General features: G+C 49.7%; 1 protein-coding gene across 1 annotated transcript in view; it reads left to right on the top strand.

Moving 5' to 3' along the window:
- Positions 1–4,507: 4,507 nt before the first annotated feature.
- Irag1 (inositol 1,4,5-triphosphate receptor associated 1) overlaps positions 4,508–7,679 on the top strand; it is a 110,332-nt gene continuing 107,160 nt past the window's right edge. Inside the window, exon 1 of the mRNA XM_042055152.1 lies at positions 4,508–4,596. The gene's annotated coding sequence lies outside the window, so the exon portion shown is untranslated. The remainder of the gene's footprint in view (positions 4,597–7,679) is intronic.

Raw genomic sequence — 7,679 nt, 5'->3', positions numbered from 1 at the left:
TCAGATGGCCAGCCGCGCCTCCCTGAGCCGTGGGCCAGTATTGCCTCTGTTGGCCATCGCTTCTGTGCCGAGGACACATGGTGGCCGCTGATGGGATGAGTGATGAGCTGGAGATTTTGGTAGAGTGAGGCCAAATCCCTGTGTGGCTCCAGGAACACGGATAAATATAGCCAGAGTAATTGCTTATGTTCTTTTAAGGATTAAAAGTCAGCTTTTGGGCAAGCTGTGAAGCTCCGTGACCAGGACAGCGAGGGACACAGTTCCTTTTTTAGAGCTGTGGTCAGCACTCCTTGTACATTGCTGGATCCTAGGTCTTAGTGACGCTACCGTCACATGACTTTGGGGGTCATTAAGAGGGCACAGATAGGTCACAGATGATCCTACCACCACATTCCATGACCAGCCAGCACTGGGTCAGTTCCCCACAGGTACTCAGTCAACAATGCTATTTATTTATTTATTTATTTCTGAGGCAAGGTTTCTCTATGTAGCTCTGACTGTTCTGGAACTTGCTTTGCAGACCAGGCTGGCCTTGAACTCACAGAGATCTGCCTGCCTCTGCCTCCTGAGTGCTGAGATTAAAGGCGTGCACTGCCATCACCTGGCTTTATGGTTATTTTAATCATGTGTAGATGTGTGTACCTGTGCACGTGAGTGCAGGTGCTCATGGAGGTCAGAGGGGACTGTTGGATCCCCTGGAGCTGGAGTCACAGCCTTGTGAGCCACTCAGCCTGCATACTGGGAACTGAAGGTAGGGTCCTCCGTCGTCATAGCAAAGCAGGCTCTTACCCATCTCTGCAGCCCCATCAATGAACATTTTAAGTGCATGAATGAAAAGATTGCATTTTAAAAAATAAGAGTATCTAGTTAACAGTAGCATCCTGATGTTGGTTGTTCAGTTCTGAAATCCATAACTGTGATATAAGTGCCACCCCTGAGGGAGGCTGATGAAGGAGCACTTGGGACTCTACTATTTTTATAACTTCCTGTATGCCTGTAATTGTTCCAAAACAAAAGTTAAAAAAAAAAAAAACACCCACCAATAACCTTTAGTCAGAATCTTCCCGGCACTCTTGACGGTTGGAGGAGGCAGTGCTGGAAGACAAATGAGTTAAATCTCCGCTCAGAGCAATGCTTTTGTTTAGTTATTACTGTTATTGAATGTAAACACATGACTTAGTCCTGTGGCCCAAGACCCTAAATGAATAAGTAAGACAGAGAGAATACATGTTAGTCTTTAGCATGTTTTATTCCATTTTTATTTTGTATGTATGCATGTAGGCATGTGCATGTTATAGTAGGCACGAAGAGGTCAGAGGGCAGCTCATTGGAGTCAATTCTCTCCTTCCGCCACGTGGGTCCTTGTGGGCAGGCTTGCCAGCAGGCACATTGATCCTGTGAGCTATCTCACTGGCTCCAGTGGTTCACTTATTCCACAACTTAGATTCCTTTCCCAGGGATAATGTTTTAATATTGTTGACTCTTGTGCCAGCTTTTGTATGCATTGAGTGTGGGTGTATATGAATGGATATAAATGTCTTCATATGTGTATAAATATACGTCCACATACACTTTCCCACCCATGTGGTAGAAGATGTTCTTAGCTACCTCCCCATGTACCAATACATCAGTCTTCCGTACTGTGGCCCTTTAATACAGTTCCTCATGTTATGGTGACCCCAATCATAAATGTTTTCATTGCTACTTCATAACTGTAATTTTGCTACTGTTATGGGTTATAATGTAAATACCTGATGTGCCACTCTGTGGAGTCACTGCCCACAGGTTGAGAACCACTGCCTTAGCGGCCTTTTCCCATCGTTAGAGCAATAGCTCCCTCCTCCTTTGTTATGGCTGCACCCCATCTTCTTTTATGGCCCCCAAGTAGTGCTCATTTATGTCACTCCTAATCCCCTTGCTTGTATAAACAATGCTGCAGTGAGTAATCACATACATCTGTCATTTCCCAAGTGTGGGAGTTGTTTATAAACTAAAGTCCTAGAAGTAGAGCTGGGTCAAAGGGCACGAGCCTCACAACCTTGACAGTGCTGATGTGTCCGCTCTAGACTCGTTCTGTGGGCACGAGCCTCACAGCCTTGACAGTGCTGATGTGTCCGCTCTAGACTCGTTCTGTGGGCACGAGCCTCACAGCCTTGACAGTGCTGATGTGTCCGCTCTGGACTCGTTCTGTGTTGCACATCCACCAAGTGATATTTTACGAAATGCTTGTAATTGAAGTGAGTTTGAAAAAGTCACTTGGTGACCACTTTGGAGTCTGGCGAAAGCTTTGGGCCTCTACCAAGAGAAACAGGAATCAAGCATTGCCTCTGAGACTCACAAGTCCGTCCAGGCCCCTGGGGGAAGAGCCATGGTGGAAGGGATGGCAGATGGCGTAGAGGAAGGAGTTGTAGCTGGAACACCTCAGCTCACATGTGGGCCCTGGCACCCAAGGCGGCAGAGCATTCGAAGGTTGTTCCATTTCTTTGAACCTCAGTTTTCTTTTCAAAGGCAAAATGCAACAATTCCGTTTGTTAAGACACTTGTGAGATACACACATGCTTTCACAAAAAGTATCTAATGCACAATTAGGAAAATAGCGGGTGTTCACTAAGTGGCTTACACACATACAAGTGTGTGCACACACTCATAAGCACACAAAGCCTTAGGCTCCATTTTTAGCCTCTGGTTACCAGGTGTTCCTGTAATACCCTTTAGAGCAGCGGTTCTCAACCTTCCTAATGCTGGGACCCTTTAATACAGTTCCTCATGTTGTGGTGACCCCAAACATACAATGATTTCAATACATAACTGTAATTTTGCTACTGTTATCAATTGTAAATGAAAATATCTGATATGCAGGATATCTGATATGTGACCCCTGTAAAAAGGTCATTTGACCCCCAAAGGGGTCATGACCCACAGGTTGAGAACCACTGCTCTGGAGCAGCCTGTCCCAAAGTTAGGGCTGTTGAGAGTCACAGAGGACCTTAGTTTGGACGAGATGCCTGTGTCTTGTTTCAGACTCAGGCCCATGACATTCGAATTTCTGGAAGAGGAGTCTAGGGCTTCTCAGTTCAGGCTTAGAGGTCTGAGTCATTTTGAGGTTGGCAGAGCAGCCAGCCAGCCCAGTCAGTGTTAGTAGTTTGCACGTGTGGCTTTGCTAGTGGGATGCACATCCACAGACAGATGTGGGTTCCCAGGGAAAGAGTGATTCGTGAGGCCAACAGGCAGATCTGCTAGGCAGCAGAAAGCTTACTCAACACCCAGGAGAATGGCCAGGACGTTGTGCCGGAAGCAAGCCTGGCACAGAACCGGCTGGATACAGATTAGTTTGGGAGCACCTGCTCTGTGACTGGCCTGTGGCTAGGGGCTGGAGATGGGGCATGTGCTCATCCTGGCAGAAGAAGGCACGAGGCTGTGGGCCTTTGAGGACTGGAGTTCTCAGGTTTAGCAAGTAAAATGTCTGGTTACATTTGAGCTTCAAATGAACAACATACTATCTTGTGGTACAAGCATGTCTCATGCAGTATTTGGGGCATCCTTGTATGGAAATAATTACATTGCATTTGAGGTTTAAATTTGAGTATCCTGTGGTGATCTGCCTGGGCCACCCAAGGGCTTTGGGGTTGAGATCTCTAACTGCAGAAAGGTGGTGGAGCCCCCGTGTGGTTGTCTTAGGGTTGACAGTCTGTGCCTTGAACAAGCATGGACAGGGTGTGGACTTCAGAAGAGAGGCAGGCTTCTCCACCTGAGTTGAGGGGTGTGGTGGGGGCAAGAAATTCATCCATGCTGTTTTAGTACCCATGAGTCCCTGGCCCACAGTGTCCTGATCTTTCACTATTGTTCCACTTCAGAGATGGATAGACGGAGGCTTTGCCATGTTAAGACTACATCACTATTAGGTGGATTGACCCCCGGGGCTGCTGCCAGGCCTGGAATTAGCTAATCCCCTTCACCATGCCCTTCTTTTCTCTGGCAATTCTGAGAGTTTAAGATGGGAGTAGCCTCCGCCCCCAAATCCCTGGGACAGGAAACATTCCCAGCTTCTCTTGGCACTGGGCCAGGATCTTATCTAGGCTCACAAGCTGGCTGGACACTCGGGGGTGGGAGGCTGCTCTGCATATGTCCCCTTCATCCCACTCTAGCGAGGACAGTGTCTGGCATCTCTAACCACCCCCCTAGGTACTGCCGTAGGCTACAGGGGTACCCCTGCAAGATCCCAGGATAAGGGGCTACCACTCAGGCCCAAAGTCCCTTGAACCCTGAGACTGACTGGGAGGCTTCTTCTGTCTTTATCCCCAGAGCCAGGCTGCAGGGGGCCTGGTGGATCTCTGGTTCCCAGTCCCAACCCCTCATCCCAGCCCCTCTCTGAGGAGGAGGCAGGCAGCCGGGGCTCTGCAGCCAGAGCTTTTCAGCTCGGAGCTCTGGAGCCAGATGTAACATTGACCTTAAATGGTAAAAGCTCCCCAGAGTGAAGAGAGGCTGGCCAGGGAGGAAAGGGGAATAACTCAGTTTTAGGTAAGTCATCGCTATTGCCTAGAATAACCTGCCTCTTCAGCCCGAGGGAAGCAGAGAGGCGCCTTCTTCTCCTTAAAGGTACAGGGTGCTGGGATGGGGGCACTTAACTTTAAGTTGCAGGGGAAGTGGCTTGGTTGGGTGCTATTTTAGCCGAGTATTTTTATTGTTGCTGTCTTAAGTTTTAAATAAAAAATGAAACTCGCGATCCTCACTAAATCCTGCCCCTTCTGCTTGCTTCTAGAAAGCATGTGCAGGTTGGGGTAAAGATGGGGCTTCTCCACGAGACCCTCACCCTGGTTTTCCTGTGGGACCTTTGTGGCAGTAGAGTAACGCGGGTCAAGGTTGTGCATGATAAGCAGGGTGGGCTTTCCTCCCCGGGACTTCCTGTGTCTCTGCTTTGTTACCCCTCAGGTCCGTGTATGTGAACGGCCGTTAAGTCCAGCCGCTTCCATCCTTGACTCTGCTCCATTTCTATGAGTGACCTTTCTGACCTGTGCTCTGTTCTCAGCTCCCGTTTCCATCTCTGACCCCATTTCTCTTTTTGTACCTGTCCCCTAGCCCACCACATCCTCCACCCTTTCGTGGCTTTCTCTGTGTGTCCCAGCCTGTACCCCTCCAGAGATCACTGGAAGCTATTTCTAGAGTGAGTGGCACTCAGACAGGCTTTCCCAAAGGGAAGGTAGCGGAGCAAGGCCCAGGAGAGGCCCAGCTGCTGGGCTCCCTTCTGCGCAGTAAACAGTTGTAAAAGTTGGAGAGGCCTCGGAGTCTGCATAAACAACAGCATGGCCTGGGACCCCTGGCTGGCGCTCCTGCCGCCACAGGAGACAGCTGCTGCTCTTTAACACTCTTCAGGCAGCTTTGGGGTGGTAGAGGAAGCAAGGCAGCCCTGAATTTGGCTGAGCTTCATTCTGCATGGAGCAGGAGGAAGCTGCCAGGGCTGCCAGTCTGGAGATTAAGCGAGGAAGGACCTGGAGGAAGGGCCTCCCCACCCCCAAAGAGGTAACACATGCCAGTGGGGCACAAGCAGCTACCCACTCCTCGGTTCAGGGGTTTGCCTAAACCACACAAGAAGTGTCAGCGCTAGGATTTGAAAGCCGGTCTGCGTGGGTTCCCACCCGACACCCGACCGCTGTGAGTGCCTCTAATACTGGCCTCTGATTCTCAACTAAGCGACAACACAAACAGTTGTTACATTTTGGCTCACAATTCAGTGGCATGTGTGTACAGCATGTGTGTACATGCGTTGGAGGTGGCTGTTTGTATTCAAGCCTGTGTCTCCTCCCATATGCGTGGTGGTGAGTCATGGCCATGTATGCACCCTTTATGACCCTCTGGGAAGGAAAATCGTGCTAATCGCTCCAACACGAACAAGGCATTGCCTATAAATGTATTTTCTGAGCCATGGAGAAGTCGCACAACTGATTTATCCGCAGTTGGCCATCTCTAGAGGTTCTGCTTTTGACCCCTCCCCCCCACACCCACGTACCATTCACTTCTGCTGGGTCCTGTTTCTTGAGAGAACTGTGGGAGGAGCACAAACCCTCTTGCTGTGACATGAAGTGTCACATGGCCCCACAGCCTTGCTAGGACATACATCTGTCCCTCAGCTTTACAGGTTGGGGCACTAGGGCTAGAAGGTATTTAGTGCCACCAGTGACCCAGTATTTTAGGTAGGTTGAGTAAGAACCATGGGATTCCCAATCCCCAATAGGCCCAGGGGCTCTTACGTTGGAGATAAAGCATTCTGGGAGTTCTTGGGAGGAAACTGGATTGTTTACATGACAAATGGGCTCCAGCAGTTGGGAGACTGAGTCTATGAGACAGAGTCCACACTGTGTGTTCCATCCCCAGAATGAGCCAGAATGAGTTTCCAGAGCCAATTGTTTTTGAATGAATGGACAGATGGAAAACTTCTAAGGTTTTCCTGGTTAAACAGCACGCAGGTTTATTGATTATGTAAACGAAGATTCAAAGGTCAGATTTTGCCATCTGGGGGATGCTGGAGGGGAGGCTCTGGCTAGCCCCCTCTCCTTGCTGTGTCAACTGAGTAGCCCCACAGGGCCCCTGGGCTACTCCATAGCCATCTTCATTGTGACTTTACAGTCTGTTTAATGCCCAGGGCCCAGATGGAGACACAATAACTCTGCCCCTGCAGCTTCGGGAGCTACCTGAGTCAGAGCGGGGAGATGGAGAAGCAAGTGCTGGTATAGTAACAGCCCTAAGGGCAAGGAGAAAAGGAAAAGAAACAGGCGTTAACTGAGTTCCTACTGTGTGCTCAGACCTAGTCCAGGTGTGCTCTTCAAGTTAGTGCTTGTGTTCTAACCCAGGGTGTTGTAGCTTAGAGGCACACAGCTCTACTAGTGGGGGAGGGGTGGGGTCTAGATCAGGCTGCTTCTCTCTAGGATCAGGCAGCTTCTGCAGTAGATGTCACCCTCCCTGTGGTTAGTGACTCAGGTCCCAGGGGTGCTGCTACCCAAACAGCAATCAAGAAGAGAGAAGGGACCACCACACCAGCCCTGTGGACTGTGTGTTAGTATTCAGGTATCTGTACTGGTCTGCCCTTGAGGTCCTGACAGGATACGTCCCCAACTGCAGCCACTAAGAGCACCTTCTGTTTCCATTTGCTGCATTACCGTTGAAAGGTGGGCCTTACCCACCTCCTGTCTCTTTCTTTCTCTCTCTCTCTCTCTCTCTCTCTCTCTCTCTCTCTCTCTCTCTCTCTCTCTCTCTCTCTCTCTCTCTCTCTCTCTCTCTCCTTGCCTCTCTCTCTTCTCTTCTGCTGCTCCTATCTCCAGAGGCTGGTCTCTCTTCTCCCCTCTCTCCTTTCCCATTCATTTCTCCCAATAAGAACCCCTCCATCCTAGCTCTGTCTCATGATGTCTTTCTCTCGTGAGCTGAGAGCAGCCCTGGTCAATCTCACATGATGGACCTTTGGACCTGGCACCTGAGTCGAGGTAACTCTTGCCTGTGGCCTTGGGCAAACCTTGCCCTCCCTGCCAAGGACTTCTCTAGGGAAGACAGAAAGCAAGTGACAGTCAGACAGAAAAGCTTCCCCAGATGGTGACAGCTATAAAAAAGTGTGTGAGGACTGGGCTTAGGCACAAGATTGGACCCTTCAGCATTCCATCATGGATTAGGGAGGGGCTCACAAGGTCCCACCC

The sequence above is a fragment of the Arvicola amphibius genome, chromosome 1 (genome assembly GCF_903992535.2).
Source record: "Arvicola amphibius chromosome 1, mArvAmp1.2, whole genome shotgun sequence".
Classification (NCBI taxonomy): domain Eukaryota; kingdom Metazoa; phylum Chordata; class Mammalia; order Rodentia; family Cricetidae; genus Arvicola; species Arvicola amphibius.
The sequence above is the reverse complement of the archived record's forward strand: the minus strand, read 5'-3'. Positions and strand labels throughout refer to the sequence as shown.